Source organism: Delphinus delphis, chromosome 2 (assembly GCF_949987515.2).
Source record: "Delphinus delphis chromosome 2, mDelDel1.2, whole genome shotgun sequence".
Lineage (NCBI taxonomy): Eukaryota > Metazoa > Chordata > Mammalia > Artiodactyla > Delphinidae > Delphinus > Delphinus delphis.
The window spans coordinates 34,456,162-34,475,967 of record NC_082684.1 but is presented as its reverse complement, the minus strand read 5'-3'; the positions used below and the strand labels follow the sequence as shown (position 1 = coordinate 34,475,967).

General features: G+C 36.4%; 1 protein-coding gene and 1 non-coding gene across 2 annotated transcripts in view; both read left to right on the top strand.

Moving 5' to 3' along the window:
* Window positions 1-19,806, top strand: part of RAD51B (RAD51 paralog B) — a 609,003-nt gene that overhangs the window by 69,811 nt on the left and 519,386 nt on the right. The window lies entirely within an intron of this gene.
* Window positions 6,338-6,444, top strand: LOC132421464 (U6 spliceosomal RNA). Its single transcript, XR_009518710.1, has one exon. It is a non-coding gene; the product is annotated as a U6 spliceosomal RNA (small nuclear RNA).

Genomic DNA, 19,806 nt, shown 5'->3' with positions numbered 1-19,806 from the left:
TTTCTTTCATCAGTGTCTTATAGTTTTCTGCATACAGGTCTTTTGTCTCACTAGGTAGGTTTATTCCTAGGTATTTTATTCTTTTTGTTGCAATGGTAAATGGGAGTGTTTCCTTAATTTCTCTTTCAGATTTTTCATCATTAGTGTATAGGAATGCAAGAGATTTCTGTGCATTAATTTTGTATCCTGCAACTTTCCAAATTCATTGATTAGCTCTAGTAGTTTTCTGGTGGCATCTTTAGGATTCTCTATGTATAGTATCATGTCATCTGCAAACAGTGACAGTTTTACTTCCTCTTTCCCAATTTGTATTCCTTTTATTTCTGTTTCTTCTCTGATTGCCGTGGCTAGGACTTCCAAATATGTTAAATAAGAGTGGTGCAAGTGGACATCCTTGTCTTGTTCCTGATCTGAGAGGAAATGCTTTCAGTTTTTCACCATTGAGGATGATGTTTGCTGTGGGTTTGTCGTATATGGCCTTTATTATGTTGAGGTAGGTTCCCTCTATGCCCACTTTCTGGAGAGTTTTTATCATAAATGGGTGTTGAATTTTGTCAAAAGCTTTTTCTGCATCTGTTGAGATGATCATATGGTTTTTATTCTTCAATTTGTTAATGTGGTGTATCACGTTGATTGATTTGTGTATATTGAAGAATCCTTGCATCCCTGTGATAAATCTCACTTGATTATGGTGTATGATCCTATTAATGTGTTGTTGGATTCTGTTTGCTAGTATTTTGTTGAGGATTTTAGCATCTATATTCATCAGTGATATTGGTCTCTTATTTTCTTTTTTTGTAGTATCTTTTTCTGGTTTTGGTATCAGGGTGATCATGGTCTCTTAGAGTGAGTTTGGGAGTGTTCCTTCCTCTGCAATATTTTGGAAGAGTTTGAGAAGGATGGGTGTTAGCTCTTCTGTAAATGTTTGATAGAATTCACCTGTGAAGCCATCTGATCTGGACTTTTGTTCATTGGAAGATTTTTAATCACAGTTTCAATTTCATTACTTTTGATGTGTCTGTTCATATTTTCTGTTTCTTCCTTGTTCAATGTTGGGAGGTTATACCTTTCTAAGAATTTGTCCATTTCTCCAGGTTGTCCATTTTATTGGCATAGAGTTGCTTGTAGTAGTCTCTTAGGATGCTTTGTATTTCTGCGGTGTCTGTTGTAACTTCTCCTTTCTAATTTTAAATTTTATTGATTTGAGTCCTCTCCCTCTTTTTCTTGATGAGTCTGGCTAATGGTTTATCAATTTTGCTTATCTTCTCAAAGAAGCAGCTTTTAGTTTTATTGATCTTTGCTATTGTTTTCTTTGTTTCTATTTCATGTATTTCTGCTCTGATCGTTATGATTTCTTTCCTTCTGCTAACTTTGGGTTTTGCTTTTTCTTCGTTCTCTAGTTCCTTTAGGTGTAACGTTAGATTGTTTATTTGAGATATTTCTTGTTTCTTGTAGTAGGCTTGTATAGCTATTAACTTCCCTCTTAGAACTGCTTTTGCTGCATCCCATAGGTTTTGGATCATCGTGTTTTCATTGTCATTTTTCTCTATGTATTTTTTGATTTCCTCTTTGATTTCTTCAGTGATTGCTTGGTTATATAGTAACGTATTGTTTAGCCTCCATGTGTTTGTGTTTTTTACGTTTTTTTCCCTGTAATTGATTTCTAATCTCATAGCGTTGTGGTCAGAAAAGATGCTTGATATGATTTCAATTTTCTTAAATTTACTGAGGCTTGATTTGTGACCCACGATGTGATCTGTCCTGGAATATGTTCCATGCACACTTGAGAAGAAAGTGTAATCTGCTGTTTTTGGATGGAATGTCCTATAAATATCAATTAAATCTATCTGGTCTATTGTGTCATTTAAAGCTTGTGTTTCCTTATTAATTTTCTGTTTGGATGATCTGTCCATTTGTGTAAGTGAGGTGTTAAAGTCCCCCACTATTATTATATTTTTATTTTTATTTTTTTTTGCCGTACACGGGCCTCTCACTGTTGTGGCCTCTCCCGTTGCGGAGCACAGGCTCCGGACGCGCAGGCTCAGCGGCCATGGTTCACAGGCCCAACCGCTCCGTGGCATGTGGGATCTTCCCAGACGGGGGCACAAACCCATGTCCTCTGCATCGGCAGGCGGACTCTCAACCACTGTGCCACCAGGGAAGCCCCCCCACTATTATTGTGTCACTGTCGATTTCCTCTTTTATAGCTGTTAGCAGTTGCCTTATATTTTGAGGTGCTCCTATGTTGGGTGCCTATATATTTATAATTGTTATATCTTTTTCTTTGATTGATCCGTTGATCATTATGTAGTGTCCTTCCCTGTCTCTTGTAACATTCTTTATTTTAAATTCTATTTTATCTGTTATGAGTATTGCTACTCCAGCTTTCTTTTGATTTCCATTTGCATGGAATATCTCTTTCTATCCCCTCACTTTCAGTCTGTGTGTGTCGCTAGGTCTGAAGTGGGTCTCTTCTAGACAGCATATATATGGGTCTTGTTTTTGTATCCATTCAGCGAGCCTGTGTCTTTTGGTTGGAGCATTTAATCCATTCACGTTTAAGGTAATTATCGATATGTATGTTCCTATTACCATTTTCTTAATCGTTTGTGTTTGTTTTTGTTGGTCCTTTTCTTCTCTTGTGTTTCCCATTTAGAGAAGGTCCTTTAGCATTTGCTGTAGAGCTGGTTTCATGCTGCTGAATTCTCTTAGCTTTAGCTTGTCTGTAAAGCTTTTGATTTCTCCATCGAATCTGAATGACATCCTTGCCAGGTAGAGTAATCTTGGTTGTATGTTCTTCTCTTTCATCACTTTAAGTATATCATGCCACTCCCTTCTAGCTTGTAGAGTTTCTGCTGAGAAATCAATTGTTAACCTTATGGGAGTTTCCTTTTATGTTATTTGTCGTTTTTCCCTTGCTGCTTTCAATAATTTTTCTTTGTCTTTAGTTTTTGCCAATTTGATTACTATGTGTCTCGGCGTGTTTCTCCTTGGTTTATTCTGTATGGGACTCGTTGCACTTCCTGGACTTGGGTGGCTATTTCCTTCCCCATGTTTGGGAAGTTTTCGACTATAATCTCTTCAAAGATTTTCTCGGGTCCTCTCTCTCTCTCTTCTCCTTCTGCGACCCCTATAATGAGAATGTTGTTTCATTTAATGTTGTCCCAGAGGTCTCTTAGGCTGTCATTTCTTTTCATTCTTTTTTCTTTATTCTGTTCTGCAGCAGTGAATTCCACCATTCTGTCTTCCAGGTCACTTATCCCTTCTTCTGCCTCAGTTATTCTGCTATTGATTCCTTCTAGTGTAGTTTTCATTTCAATTATTGTATTGTTCATCTCTGTTTGTTTGTTCTTTAATTCTTCTAGGTCTTTGTTAAACATTTCTTTCATCTTCTCGATCTTTGCCTCCATTGTTTTTCCGAGGTCCTGGGTCATCTTCACTATCATTATTCTGAATTCTTTTTCTGAAAGGTTGCCTATCTCCACTTTATTTAGTTGTTTTTCTGGGTTTTTTTTCTTGTTCCTTCTTCTGGTACATAGCCCTCTGCCTTTTCATTTTGTGTATCTTTCTATGAATGTGGTTTTTGTTTGACAGGCTGCAGGATTGTAGTTCTTCTTGCTTCTGTTGTCTGCCCTCTGGTAGATGAGGTTATCTAAGAGGCTTGTGCAGGTTTCCTGATGGGAGAGACTGGTGGTGGGTAGAGTTGGCTGTTGCTCTGGTGGGAAGAGTTCAGTAAAACTTTATTCTGCTTGCCTGCTGATGGGTGGGGCTCGGTCCCCTCCCTGTTGGTTGTTTGGTCTGAGGTGACCCAACACGGGAGCCTTCCCTGGGCTGTTTTGTGGGGCTAATGGCGGATTCTGGGAGGGCTCACGCCAAGGAGTACTTCCCAGAACTTCTGCTGCCAGTGTCCTTGTCGTCACAGTGAGACACAGCCACCCCCCGTCTCTGCAGGAGAACCCCCAACACTAGCAGTTAGGTCTGGTTCAGTCGCTATGGGGTCACTGCTCCTTTCCCTGAGTCCTGATGCGTACAATACTTTGTTTGTGCCCTCCAGGAGTGGAGTCTCTGTTTACCCCAGTCCTGTCGAAGTCCTGAAATCAAATCCCACTAGCCTTCAAAGTCTGATTCTCTAGGAATTTCTCCTCCCATTGCCAGAAACTCCCACAGGTTCTGAAGCCTGACGTGGGGCTCAGAACTTTTACTCCAATGGGTGGTCAGTCACTCTTCTTAATCACACTCCCAACAATGTGTACAAAACTCTGTGCTAGGCACTATGAGATCATAATGATGAATAAAACATAATCTTTTCCCTTAAGGCATGTATAAATAAGTTAATTGTAGGAGACAGATAGCTTTCTGTGGTGTAATGGAGAATGAAATAAGTACCTTGTCTACTGTTGTTTTTCTGTTTCTAACAGATTTGTAAATACCTTGGTACCCCCTTTTCTGTCCTTTACTTGGGACTACAGATTACGCAGAGAGAAATAAAGGGAGGTAACATAGATCTTCATAGGCTCCAGCTAAATTCTATCACATCTAACCTTGACCCTTACTGTCCATTCTCATTCAGAAAGAGAGTGTTCTTTTGGAGACAGATAGTCGTTAAACTGATAAAGTATAAGCATAATTCGAAAGTTGAGTTGGTAGGAAGAAGTTAGAGATGAAAGCAAGTTGCAGCTCTTAGATTTTAGTGTTCCTTTGCACATATTACATGGTGCCTTGATGTGTTTGTAGAATTTTCCAGTTGAGAATCTTAAGGTTGTGGTTGAGTGGCAAACTTCAATTCTCAAGTCAGAACAGAGATGCAGAGAAATGAGGTGTTTTATCCAAGACTGCTCAAGACGTATTTTCATAACTGAATACTATCACTTGCTACTTCTCTCTTGGATTATTATTGCAGTGTGTTAATTGGTCTGCCTATCTCTTTTTCTGTCTAGGTACCTACATAATTTTCCTAAAGTATATCTCTGATCTCATCCTCTGATTAGAAGCATTGCATGGCACCATCTTTTTTATGGAATAAATCTACTAGAGTATCATCACTATGAGGGCAGAGAACTTAGCTGTTCTGTTCACACTTGTATCCTTTGCATCTAGGATGGTACATGGCACAGAATAGTTATACCAATCAGTATTTGTTGAATGATTCAGTCCAAGTTCCTGATAGGATATTCAAAGTTCGCTTTCATATGCTTCCAACCTATGCCTGCTACCTGTCTCTTTGGTGCTGGCTGCTGGTCTATCCCTGTCACCCTCTGTTTATTCTAGCTGTGGATGCCCTTCTCTTTCATCTCTTCCTTTCTAAACTTTACTCTTCTTTCATGTCTGAGCTCTCAAGTTTTCTCTCTTTTCTGAGATTTTTGTGTCACTTGATTTTTAGATACCAATTGATTCTACACACAGGTTTGAGCCTCAATCAATTCTATCTTCTTTTGTAATACATATGGTCTTAACTTCTTAATTGGAACTTTAATCATTTATTGCTTTGCAGTGTTACTTAAATTTTTGTATGTTCATGTCTGAGCTCCTTAGTTATATTAGGAAGCTCCCTGAAAACAGAGCTATTTTTATGTATCCTTTAGAGCTGCTTATATAGAATAGTATCCATATTGAATAGTGTCTTAGATTAAGTGTCCAGTATATATTTGTAGAATGATTGTATCACTTTTTCTAGTCATGCAATTTATGAAATGCATATTTAATTAAGTGCCTACCTGAGCTCTTACAATACCTAAAGGGAAAACATTCTAACATTCTTTATAAAAAGTGAAAAGATACTTGGAAACTAAACTTTGGTCTCTCCCCCATCCCTTTCCTTCTCCTTTAAAATTGATTTGTTCATAATTTGAAAACTCCATACCTTTAATTTAATATGATATATGAACTTCTGTGAGACATCATCAATCAGGATTTTATACAAAGAGCTGTGATCATCAAGGTGGGAATTTAACATTAGTGCTCTGTATGTACTATTACTCTAATGCCTTATTTAGAAGTTTAATAATATTGGATGATATTCTATTTTATGATTTTTAACTTATCAAAGGAGAGCATTGTAGAGAAATGGGATCTTGAGTTTAATGGAGTACTAACAGCTCACTGTTTGATTAAATTCAAATAAACAATTTGAAATACAATCTTGGCTATATGAGAGGTTGCTCAAAGGATACTCTCTTGTGTTTTTTAAAGACAAAAATTATTTCTTTGGTTCATATTATTGTATGTCCTTTGTCTATCTTGAATGTGTTCATTGAGTTAATTCCACTTAACTTCCAAGTACATACATGTTGATATGTTGTTAGTGTTTTAATTTTACACTTTTAAAAACTTTGTATTAGTGCTTGCTTCGGCAGCACATATACTAAAATTGGAACGATACAGAGAAGATTAGCATGGCCCCTGCGCAAGGATGACACACAAATTCGTGAAATGTTCCATATTTTTGTCTGTCATACAGAGTGAAGTAAGTCAGAAACAGAAAAACAAATACCGTATGCTAACACATATTTATGGAATCTAAAAAAAAATGGTTCTGAAGAACCTAGGGGCAGGACAGGCATAAAGACGCAGACATAGAGAATGGACTTGAGGACACAGGGAGGGGGAAGGGTAAGTGGGGGCGAAGTGAGAGAGTGGCATGGACATATATACACTACCAAATGTAAAATAGATAGCTAGTGGGAAGCAGCCGCATAGCACAGGGAGATCAGCTTGGTGCTTTGTGACCACCTAGAGGGGTGGGATATGGAGGGTGGGAGGGAGACATAAGAGGGAGGGGATATGAGGATATATGTATACATATAGCTGATTCACTTTGTTATACAGGAGAAACTAACACAACATTGTGAAGCAATTATACTACAATAAAGATGTTAAAAAAAACAACTTTGTATTAAAAAAATTTTTTATTCCGAGCTTAATTCTTTAACATCCTAAATCTTGATTTCTTTTTGGAAGCTTCTAGTTTTATCATTTCTGTTTTTCATCAGTTTGTTTAGCCAGTAACTTTATTTCTCAGATAATTTATAGTTTTAGTAGAGCTAGAAGTCCTAGGCAAAGTTTTAGTCTTAAAAGAAAACAACTTTAATTACTGCAGTTAGAATGTTTTCCTTTATTGAGTATAAGAATTAAAGTAGGCATTTAATTGACTTTATAAGACTTAAGGACATTTTCCAAACATTTGAGTCTATGTAAGCACATAACAGCTGTAGTTTAAAGGTTTTAACTGTCTTCCAATACAACTAAAATAATTTAAAATAGAGGATATTAAAAGTTAGGTATTTCTTTTGTTTTTCTAAGTATAACTGATTTTTTTTAAAAGATTATTTATTTGGCTACGTTGGGTCTTCATTGCTCTGCATGGGCTTTCTCTAGTTGCCACAAGCAGGGGCTACTCTTCGTTGTAGTGCGTGGGCTTCTCATTGTGGTGGCTTATCTCGTTGCGGAGCACAGGCTCAGTACTGCGGGTTTCAGTAGCTGTGGCATGTGGGCTCAGTAGTTGTGGCTCGTGGCCTCCAGAGTGCAGGCTCAGTAGTTGTGGTGCACGGGCTTAGTTGCTCCGCGGTATGTGGGAGCTTCCTGGCCCAGGGCTTGAACCCGTGTCCCCTGCATTGGCAGGCAGATTCTTAATCACTGCACCACCAGGAAAGCCCTCTTACTTGTTTTGATTCTCTTGATGTTGATTCAGTCTCTGCTGGGAAGTGTCTTATTAAAAATAAAACATTAAATCAAATGATAGCTTTTTAATCCCTAATACTATTTTGATTGTTATAGGAGAGAAAAATAAATATATGTGGGTAGAAGGAGAACAACTGTTCTCGTTCTTACCATTAACGGTTTGAAAACCTAAACTTCTTTTAAAAGTTGATCATAAATGTTTGGGTTTTGAAGTCCCTTTTAAGATCAAGGACCTTATTTAGTATCTCAGAGTTTGTATTGTTTTACTGGCAAAAGTATGTAGTTGTTGAAATTGGTCTAGTTTATTTAAATCATCTTGAAATACTTGAAAGACTGTAAATTATAAACAGCTGTACCTTATCGAGTACTTACTTTGTTCCAGGTATTGTAGTGAGTACATTTCAAACATTTTTCATTTAATATGTTAAATAACTTTATGAGGTAGGTTATATTATTCCTGTTTTATAGTTGAAGAAATTGAGGTTTGTAAGGGTTAAATAACTTTCCCAGAACCACACGGCTAGGTAAGTGGAAAGGGTAGGACTCAGATATGTCTGATTCCAATGCACATGTTTTTATTTCCAGTGGAACTTTGCTTCCTAATGCAGTTGTCAAAATTATTTTGCTCCCTTACTTCTTATTGTAATACTAAAAGCTGTTCAGTACTCAGAATTCTTTCTTCCAAGCCTTTTTCAATGGGAAGTCTCACACTTTGCTTAATGCTTTGACTGTTGTTTGGAAGTGTAATGGTAGAAGTGCTTCTCTGTTAGTCGTATTGGTATTTCAAGTAAAAGAAATATTTGAATACTTGCAGCTTTGATTGCTTTTCCACTGCATATAAATTGTACATGTATGTTGAGTATAATTTAATGCCTTTTATCTGCTAGTGAATGTGCTAAAGACTTGTTGGGTTTCTATATTTTCCAGCTGGAATTGGCCAGTCATAGCTTAAATCCTGTGGTAAGTATGCTCTCTTAGGAAAATAATTCCTAAACACTTGTACTTTGTACCTCTCTTAGGGAACATCTGAAGTACAGACAGCCTCCTAAGATTTTGCTTTGAGGTTTAATGAAGACTTAATATGTGCTGTGACCGGACAGGAGACATTTCAGTTTCATGGCATTTCCAGATGTGTCCCGTAAAATTGAGTGTTCATGAATTTAATTAAAAGTTCCTAGGAACTTACAACTTAAGGTAGTTTTTATAAGCATCATGACTCAAAGGATCTTTAGTGTATATATTTGAGGGAGGGACAGTTTTGACTTGAACTGGAATAAAGTGATGCTTATAGTTACGATAACCAAAGTGCAGTATTTTAAGGCAATACTGAAAATGTTATAATGTGAAAAAGTTTTTTTTTAATGCTCCTAGTTTGAAGCTACTGCAGTTGGTTTCATTTCTTAGACTATATTGTAATGAATCTCTCTTCTGTTTTTCTCTGTGATCTTTAGCTTAGTTTACTGGGTTGTCCAATGACTTGAGACTGGCCTGCTCTACAGCCTTAGAAATGACAGTTCTCTGTTCAACAATAGACCTCTCCTTTCACTTTTCTCTTCCCATCTTTGGGAATCATGCTTTGAAGAAGTAAACATTTTATAGAAATAGCAAGATGCAGTAGAAAGTACCCCAGAATTTCAAGTCAGAAGATATGAGTTTAAGTACCAAATGTATTTCAACTGTGTGATTATGGACCAGTCAGTTCTCCTTCCTCAGCCTCAATATCCTTATCTGTAGAAAGGACATAAAAGTTCTTGCCTCATAAGCTTTAATTTTATTATTACTAATAATAGTAATATTATTACTAATACTGTAGTAGATGAATAATAGTAAACACATATTGCTCAATTACTAACTTATAGAGATTTTTACAGTTAACAAAGCACTCATATATAATAATTTTATAGGAAGATCTATCTATCTATGAAAGGACTTTGTAAATTCTGAAGCACTATGTGAGTATTAGTTGATATTTTCATAACCAACTGAAGTGGCTGTTTTCAGCTTTAGTTATTAGAATGATGAATCAGAGTTGTTTAAATTTAGGTGACATTTCTGTTTAGCTAAAATAAACGTTTTGGAATGTTTTCTGACTAGTGTTAAGATTTATTTTTAAGTTAAATTGCAATAACATCTGATTTCTATATTACTCTTCTCATTGTTTAAAGAAATAGAGACTCGCTGAAAATCATGAGCGGTCAGGAGTACTTGGGGGCTAGTGTCATTTCTAGGAACTACAGTAGTGTTACTGTTCCACTAAGAGTAAGTTTATCATTTATTGCTAAATCAGTGTGATTATTTAAAAATAAATATTTAGCACTTTATGTTCACAAAGTACCCTGCAGTTGTTAATTAGCCTGCATCAGTGTTTATCTCTATAAAAGTCTGAGCTAGTGCCTGTATTGGTCAGCTTTGTACAGGATTTCCAAACACCATTGTGATGACTCAGTCTAACTCTGGGGTCAGTTGATATTTGTCTGTATACTGCAGGGCATTGTCAAAGCTTATTCCATTGTTCAGTCACACCATCATTTTCCCAGAGAAATTATTCTGAAAAAAAAAAAAACTGAAGAAAAAAATTATAAAACCTTTTCTGTGCGTTTGTTTCAGAACCTCACAGTTTCTAGAACCTAGAAGTTCTTTCTAAAGTATAACCTAAATATTTCCCTTCAGAAGTTAAATAGCTAATAGTTTTAAGGTAACTACCGATGAAGGCATTTTGTAATGAAATAGTCTTTGCCTTCAAGACTGTTATATATTCTACTAAGTGGATGTAAGACACATATTTAAGAAAATGTCAGTGTTGGTATGAGGTAGTAGATAATGAGTACTAACCAAGTGGTTGTGGCATGTACTGTTAGTTGCCTACCCAGTACTCACTTTCATCCTCCCATTGTTAATGGACCCTGATTATGTTTTGGTGGCAGTGTGTCCACCTTAGCTAAGTTCATGGCAATCATGTTCCCTGATTTCCCAGGTTCTTTGCAGCTGAAGATGGTCATGTGACCCAGTTCTGGCCAATCGTATCTGTTTTAGTTCTCTATTGCTGCTTAATAAATTATTCCAAAATGTAGTGACTTAAAACAACAAATATCATTTATTATTTCTCCTGTGGGTCAAGAATTCATATAAAACCAGTGGTGACCACTTGTCTCTGTTCCACAATTTCTGAGGCTGCAGCTAGAAGACTCAAGACTGGGGACTGGGATTGTATTGATGTGAAAAGACTCCTTCCTGTTGTTTGGAAGTTAATGCTTGTGTTTGCTGCAAGCCCAGCTGGAATATTCACACGTGGTCTCATCGTGGTTTCTGGGTTCTAAGAGTTTCCTGAGAGAGAGCCCCCCAGATGGAAGCTGTATTCTTTTTATGATGGTGCCTCAGAAGTCACATATTATCACTTCTGCTGTACTCTGTTGGTCAAAACTATCACAAGTCCCCCTTTCAGATTCGAAGGGAGAGAATATGACCTCTCAGTTGGAGAAGTACCTATCACATTGTAAAAAGAACACGTGGGCTGGGATAAATATGATGGTGTGGCCACCTTTGGAAAGTACAGTTTGCCACCACATTTAAGTGAAGACTTATTAGTAGGGAATGGGAAGCTTCTCAGGAAGCTTTTACTTTCCAGATAAAAGGGAAGTGATATTTCTGGCATGGTCCTTTGTTGCTTGTCCCTTCTTCCTGTCTTGAAGGAGCAGCAATCATCTGTGCTCATGATGTGATAAACCAATACACTAAGGATGTTGACGTCATTGGATGTCAGCCCTGGACTGTCTGCTTTCAGACGTTTTCTTATATGAGACAAATAAATACCTATTCACTTAAAGTGCCGTAGAGAGGTTTTCAGTTTTTTAATAGCCAGTCATAATCCCGAGATCTTAATGGTTGTCAATATTGAGTGTGCATAGAAATCACCTGGAGGGCTTGTTAGGGCTGACTTAAAGGGAGAGATGGAACTTGGGCTAGACAGGTAAAATTTGGACAGTTAGGATTAGGGAAGCAATTCAAGTATTACAAATGGAATGAGCAAATACATAAAAGCAAAAAAAGTGTAAATTTTCTTTTAAACTTCCGTTAAGTTAATCAGCTTACTCAGAGCAGCAGTTTTTACTGAGGGTAGGAAATTAGGTTAAATGGGAAATAATAACTAGATTAAGGAGGCCCTTGGAGGCCAGAGAGACATTTCTTTTTCATTTTGTAGGTAGTTAGATGCCCAGAACTTATTCATCAAAGGCTTGTACTCTTTGACCAACATTTGCTCATTTCCCCCACCCCAGCCCCTGTTAATCACCATTCTACTCTCTGCTTCTCTGAGTTTGACTTTTTTTTTTTTAAAGATTCCGCATATAAGTGAGGTCATACAGTATTTGTTTTTTTGTATCTGCCTTTTTCACTTAGCATAAGGTCCTCCAGGTTAATCCATGTTGTTGCATGTGACAGAATTTCCCTCTTTCTTATGACTGAACAATATTCATTCATTGGTTGACACTTAGGTTGTTTCTGTACCTTGGCTATTGTGAAAAATAATACCCTTAAAATTTTTATCTTTCACTAGATTTGTGTAGTGCAGAATTATGTAGTGACTTGAATTAGGTACCAATTAGAATTCAAGTTGAATAGCATTGATCCACATCTGGAGATAACTTTGTATAATAATTTATATTGTACATCATAGGTCTGATTTTGAATTAATAGTTCTCCCTTTATAACGTTAGTGCCGAATACAAGATAGAATCCTTTATAAAATAGTGAGCCCAACCTGTAAAATGATCACATTCCTTTAGTATTAGTAGTTTTAAAAAGAAGTCTCTTCTGTTAGTATATTATGACTGAGATGTTTGCCAAGTTTTTCTTAGGAGCAACTGTTGTGCAAGCTTTGAGCCCATATAGTTGACTCTAGCCTTTGCTTTCTGTTTACTAGCAGAGAGTGTTTTTTCTAGAGAATATTAAATTTCCTGAGTCTAGAAGTTCTGCGAGGTAGAGCAACATTGACGGTCAGATCACACAGCCCACATTTTTGGTATTGCTTTCAGAGACCTCTGACGCAGTTTTTGTGACCCTGATTTTTGTTTAAACTAAATAGTAGTTGTTTGGCATTTGTGACAAATCTTGTGGCTAAGTCTTTTTTAGACAGTTTTCTCCACAAATTGTTGGTCTGTGTTATTAAAGGGAAGTGTTTTTTTTTTAAACAGTTTTATTGAGTTATAATTTACATACCATATAATTCACCCTAGGAGGAAGCCTTGCTTCCATGGAAAGATTGATAGATTTGAGACCAAAGCTCACATTTATCTATCCATTCATTTATTTATTTATATATCCCACATTATGAATTTATTTTCTATGTTACTGCTAGACTACTATATATTCTATTGCCATTATTATTCTTATTATGCTATAATCTTATGCATTCTGTAGTAATAAACTTCTCTGTCATTTTAGATTGATAAGTATTTTGAAATTATTTTTATAGTTATACTGTAATATGAATTCTAATAGATGAAAGAGCTTTGAAAGCCATCCTACAAAAGATAGTAAAGATTTTGATGATTTCCCTGTCTAATGAGATTTCTAACAGCTGGAAAAGTTGATGCACTGGATTCAGAACCAAATGATAACATTGATGGGATGAGGGAGGAAAATATTTATTTATATTGGATGTTGTTTATAGCCTACTAAGCATCTGTTCCTCTTTCTTCCTTCCTAACGGACCCATGATTTTTTCAGGATTCCTCTACTTCCATGTAACCAATAAGCATCAGGAAAGCTGATTTCACCTCAGTTCAGGGGTGGGCCTGGTTGGTCCAAAGGTTACTTTGCCGTTTGGTGGTTCAGGGATGAGCACATGACCTAATCCTTGCAAATAGGATGCAAGGAAATTTTTTTAAGCTTTGGGGCTCTTCTTCCTTGCTCTTAAGAGAGATCCATGGGAAGCCACTCTGTATCTTCTGTGGAACATGACCAAGGAAAGATGTAGCCCTGATTACTGTTATCATCCATACAGTACCCAAGAAGGTGGAGCCAACCTTAAGATGAAGCTGACATTTTGGAGATAGATAAGCTATGGGTTCTTTTTTTTTTTTTTTTTTAATATTTATTTGGTTGTGTTGGGTCTTAGTTGCAGCAGGCAGGCTCCTTAGTTGCAGCTCGTAGGCTCCTTAGTTGCGGCATGCATGTGGGATCTAGTTCCCTGACCAGGGATGGAACCCAGGCCCCCTGCATTGGGAGTGCAGAGTCTTAACCACTGTGCCACCTGGGAAGTCCCAAGCTATGGGTTCTTGATGACATTATTGAACAGTCTTATCTCTGGGTTTCCAGATATGTTAATCTATGTATTTCTTTATGGTTTAAATCCCTGGTATGGAAACTGTGGTCCATGGACTGGCATCATCAGCATCACCTGTGAGCTTGTTGGAAATGAAGAATTTCAGGCCCTACCCTAGTCCTACTGAATCAGAATACACACAAAAGCTGGAGAAGTGTTATTTTAAGCCACTTTGAGTTTTTGTTTACTTACCAATGAAAGCATCCTACTATGATATTGTAGAGTTTTTTCTCGAAGGAGCTACAGCCTCCTCCAAGCATGCCATGTAGAAATAATGGGGTTGGGGGAGGCATCATTTCTGATTGTAAAAGAAACAGCATTTACTGAATCATGATACAGAGTTTAAAAAATTCTCATCACACTTTGACTGATGTATGGGTTTTTTGGGTTGTTTTCTTAGTTATTTTTAGATGAAACCTAAAACTGAAGTCCTTACTACTTGTGGTCATAAAGACCCTAATGTTATTTTTGGCGAGTCAGGAGATGTGCGCTTAGCTGTGCTGGCTGAAAGCCAGCTCGGAGAGTTGCATCTTACCTCCCCTGGGATTACCCCTTCCCATTCTCTCCTCAGTCCCATTCCTATTTCAACTAGTTAGAGTTTTGTACTGCATTTCTATTCCAGAACCATTAACCCATTAACCTCTGGGGAGTTCTTCTTGCAAACTGCTGCTTTTTAGACCAGATGTATGTTTCAGTTACATGAATAGAGAAAATAATTTTGTCCCCCTGCTGTAAATTGTAAATTATTGGTATATATGAGGGTTAAAGATAGCATGAGTAAATTAAATCCACTAGCAATTTAGGAATTTTATTTTAGAATTTTTTTTCTTCCACTTTTTGTGCAGAATGACATGCAGCATTCCAAAAAAGCAAAACAGATTATAAAATTATACTTCTTCTTTGTCCATTTTTCTAGAGGCCTTAATGAGCCTGTGGCAGGATAAATTGGATAATTCAATTCACAAATTAGTTGATCATTTATGTAATTAATTGAGGATGAATGGTATCTGGTATGCTTTACAGTGAGAACTAGCAAAGGTCTGTATTTAATCAGAAAGTTGCTAGCTCTAAAAGGAGTACTTTTAATGGTAATACCACTATGCCAATTGATTTTATTATTGTTCTTGGCTGAGTTTTTACTGTGTTAGGCATTATGTTAGTTACTATGAAAATTTCTCTCTGATCCTTAGAGTTACTCTAAAAGGTAGACCATTTTATCCGCATTTTAGACAATTGAGGCTAGAGGGAGTAAGTAACACTCCCAAGATCATATAGTTAGAGCCCAGGACTGGTGCACCCAAGCTCATTCAGGTCCTCAAGGAGTTTGATTTCTACTGAGTGGGAGACTGACATGTAAACAGTACACTGTAATACAATGAGAGATAAAGTAACATTTTTAAATGAAGAAAAATTTAAAGATAGAGATACAAATGTAGAGGAAGAGGGGATTAATTCTAATCCGGAAGAGCATGAAAAAGGTAGTTCATCTTCCTTCCTATTTCTTTAGTTCCTTGATAAGCTTCTCCTGACTTCTCTCATTCTCTTAATGGTATCACCAGTTTTTTTCAGTAATTAAGACTCAGAACCTTTGATATGTTGATTTTCTTCATATTCTCACATTTTATCAATCTGTAAAGTCTTTCAGTTTTTTTTGTTTGTTTGTTTGTTCATCTTTTTTTTTTAATATTACCAGCTAAAGACTTCTATTTTATAAGTATTTTTTAAAGAAATGATTTATTGGTTCTATTGGAAGCATTCCTTTTTACGATTTTTTTTTAACATCTTTATTGGAGTATAATTGCTTTACAGTGGTGTGTTAGTTTCTGCGTTATAACAAAGTGAATCAGTTATACATATACACGTTCCCATTTCTCTTCCCTCCTGCGTCTCCCTCCCTCCCACCCTCCCTATCCCACCCCTCTAGGTGGTCCTGTTCATTCCCACTTCTATAAAGCCTAGTTTTATCTATCACTGTATCATGTAGGCCAGTAGTTATCAACCTTTGGTGCACCTAAGATTCATCTAATGGTGCTTTGTCAATGTACAAATAGATTTGATTCATTAATTTTTGGTCACAGGTGATTCTGACACACCTCAAAGTTGAGAATCAATTACCTAGGGCAGTGGTCCTCAAAATTTGATCTGGGACTCCCCAGGGTAGGGTGGGTGTCCCTGGAAATCTCTCAGGAGTATGCAAAGTCATAACTATCAATATTTTCATCGTTGTACTAAGATGTTATTTGCTTTTTTCATTGTCACTGATGGTGAAAAAACAATGAAGGGTAAATTTGTAGTGCTTTACTCAAATTAAGACAGTACTGCCAAACTATATTAGTAATCATTGCATTCTTCACTGCTACACACTTGTGAAAGAAATCTAGTTTTGCTTAAGAATGTCCTTAATGAATCAGTGAAAATTATTAATTTCATTAAATCTTACCACTTGAGTACATGTTGTATTATTACTCTATTTGACAATGCATGTGTGCATTCTGAAGTACAATGGTCTCAAGGAGGAGCACTTTTGCAGTTGTTTGAGAGCTAAACTATTTTTTTTCATGGAACACCATTAAAAAAAAAAAGACTGATAGACAAACTGTGGTTATTCAAGACTTTGATATCTGGCAGAAGTTTTCCCAAAAATGAACAAACAGAATTTTATTATCTCTAGTGGTGAAATTTAAGCTTCCAAGCAAAAATGAAAATGTGGAAAAAACTTCCCAATACTTGAAGACTTTTCTGATGAGATTGATGGTGTTTGAAATGTGTTGACATTGGAAAGATAAACAATATATTCCACATGACCAATGCAACAGAGCCCCAAAAGTTCACTGACAGTAGTTCAAGTAGCAACTAACCTTTTCTCTACATCCTCACCAACATTTGCAATTTTTTTTTAACATCTTTACAACATTTGTTATTTGTGTTCTTTTTGATGATAGCCGTTCTTACAGGTGTGAAGTGATATCTCATTGTGGTTTTGATTTGCCTTTAAAAAATGACCACTTGTTGAGCTTTGGTGTACTATCAAGGAAGAATATCTATAGTTATCTGTAAAAGCTATTGAAACACTTCTTTTTCCAACTACATATCTGAGGCCAGATTATCTTCAGATACATTAACCAAAACTATGCATTGTAACAGATTGCAGAAGTAGATGTGAGAGTCTAGCCATCTTTGATTGTGATTTACAGACATATAAAACAGTGCCACTCTTCACAAATTTTTTTGGAAAATACATTTATTGTTCATAAAAAATGTGGTAAGTTAAAATGCAATGAGTTTATTATTATTGTCTTAAAATAAATGAGTAGATAGGCACTTAGTTTTAATTTCTAATATGGTAGATATCAATATCTAACATGGTAAATATCAACATATAAAAAAGCTCCTTGGGAACTGCATTAATTTGTAAGCGTGTAACAGAGTCTGTAGTGGGTTGAGTGGTCCCCAAAAAGATATGTTCAAGTTGTAATCCCTGGTCCTTTATTTGGAGACAGGATCTCAGCAGTTGTATTCAAGTTAAAATGAGGATATGGTGGATTAGGGTGGGCTCTAAATCCAATTACTGGTGTCTTTATAAGAGAAGGAAGAAGGAGATTTGAATACAGAGACACAGAGGAGATCTATAGGGAAGAATGCCGCGTGAAGACAGAGGCAGAGATTGGAGTGATGCAGCTAGAAGCCAAGGAACACCTAGGATTGCCAGGAGCCACCAAAGCTCGAAAGAGGCAAACATTCTTCTTTAGAACCTTCAAAGGAGTGTGACCCTGCCGATACCTTGATTTCAGACTTCTAGCCTCCAGAATTGTGAGAATATCCTTCTGTTGTGTTAAGCCACCCCATTTGCGGTACTTTGTTATGATAGCCTAGAAAAGTAATACAGGATCTTGAAATCAAAAAGTTTGAGAATCTCTAACCTAGGCTACCCACCTCTCTTTTTTTCCAGATTTTGTCCTGTCAGTACTGCCTGCTCACTACTGCCAGGTTACTTGCCCTGAAACAATTACTATGCTTCCCTTATTAAGAAAATGTCAGTGAGGTTTTAAAATTACCTTTCAAATAAAGTTCAAACTCTTTAGTTTGTGTTCAAAGCCATCTATGATCTGGCTCTAACATAGTTTTCCAAATTTGTGTCCCACATTTTCCTAAGATACTATACCCTTTGGAATATTCATTTGAGTGTGCATTCAATCATGCATTCATTTGTTCATTCACTTGTTTATTCAACAGAAAAAAAGTACCCGTTCTGAGTTTTTATTCTAATAGTGTGTTGTCTAGTATGGTAAGCGCTAGCCATAGGTGGCTATTCGTTTTAAGTTAAATAAACTTAAATAAAACTAAAAATTCAGTTCTTTAGTCTCAGCGGCTGCATGTGACTGGTGACTACTGTACTGGACAGCACAGATATAGAACATGTCCACTTTGTAGAAAGTTCTTTTAGATAGTGCTATTCTTATAAATAGTCTACTCCCTTCACCTTGCCCTCAAATTGCCTTGCATTTTCCTTCCTCTTCATCACTCCTAATATGCCCTTCCCTGCACTGGCTCTGCCCACCACACACCCCATGCCTTTCCTCCAATTCCCTGGCATATCAAAGTCTACTTTTGGTTCTGACTTAAATAATTCTTTTAAGATTACTTGAGCTGGATATAATCCCTTATTTCTATTTCTGTAACACTAATTCTGCGATATGTTTGTCCTGACCTGTATTTGTCACCTGGCATGTAAGATAAACAGTTATGGTATCTTTCCTACTAAGCTCATTGAGGGTAGGAACCTTGTCTAATAGACTGGGACACATTAATCATCATATTGTAAATAGAAGAAAAGAAAAAAAACCCAGACAGATGAAGTAAATGTTTAGTGAATATATTAATTTTAAAATCTTAATTTGTACTAAAAAATCCTCTCAGGCACTTCTGTATGGTGGTTAGGATGCCTTAGGAATAAGAATTATACTTCTATAGTATTTTTCTTTTTTTTGTCTCCTGTTTCAGAACCAATGGATATCTCATAAGCTCTTCAAATTCTTTGTGTCTAAAACTCAACTTCAAATGCATGAGTGGCTTCTATTGGCCAAAGATGAGAAAATTTGAGTCTCGAAAATGAAACAAAACACCCTACACAATTGATTGAAACACATTTAATACATAAAATAATATATATCACAATGATAAAAGGAGAAATACCTAACATCTCACTGGGAACCATTGGAGAAACTAGGGCACTAATTCCTTAGTCTGAAAATTGGCAATTTAAAGGAAAGAATTCAGCATTTGCCCTATCTTCTGTATTAGCTATACTTCAGGGAAATCAAGTAGCCCTTTACAGAAGAATTCCAGCTAATAAATATGGAAGAATTGATAGAAATAAAAGATCATCATTTTGTGACCCCCCCCAGAAATAAATGATTGATTTAAGCGATAATCATCGATAGATAAGTTTTTAATGAGCGTTTAAGTATGATTGCTTGTGTGTTTTGTTCCTTTACCTATATGTGCGCGATGCCTCTTTACCTAAAAGTATGCATGTCTCTTTACTAAATATGCACCTAAATAGAATGTCCTTTAGTCTGAGTTTTCACATGAAGAGATGTAAGAAATAGTCTTTTTGACAAGAATACCAGAGAAGTGATGCGTATTCTTTTCAGTGTATCATAGCAGAATGTGCATGATATTGATTTGTCCTATTACTGTTGGTGTTAACTTTAATCACTTTGTTTAGGAAGTATCTGCCAGGTTTTCTACTGTAAATTTACGATTTTCCCCTTTGGAATTAAAGTGTCTTATGAGGAGATGACTTT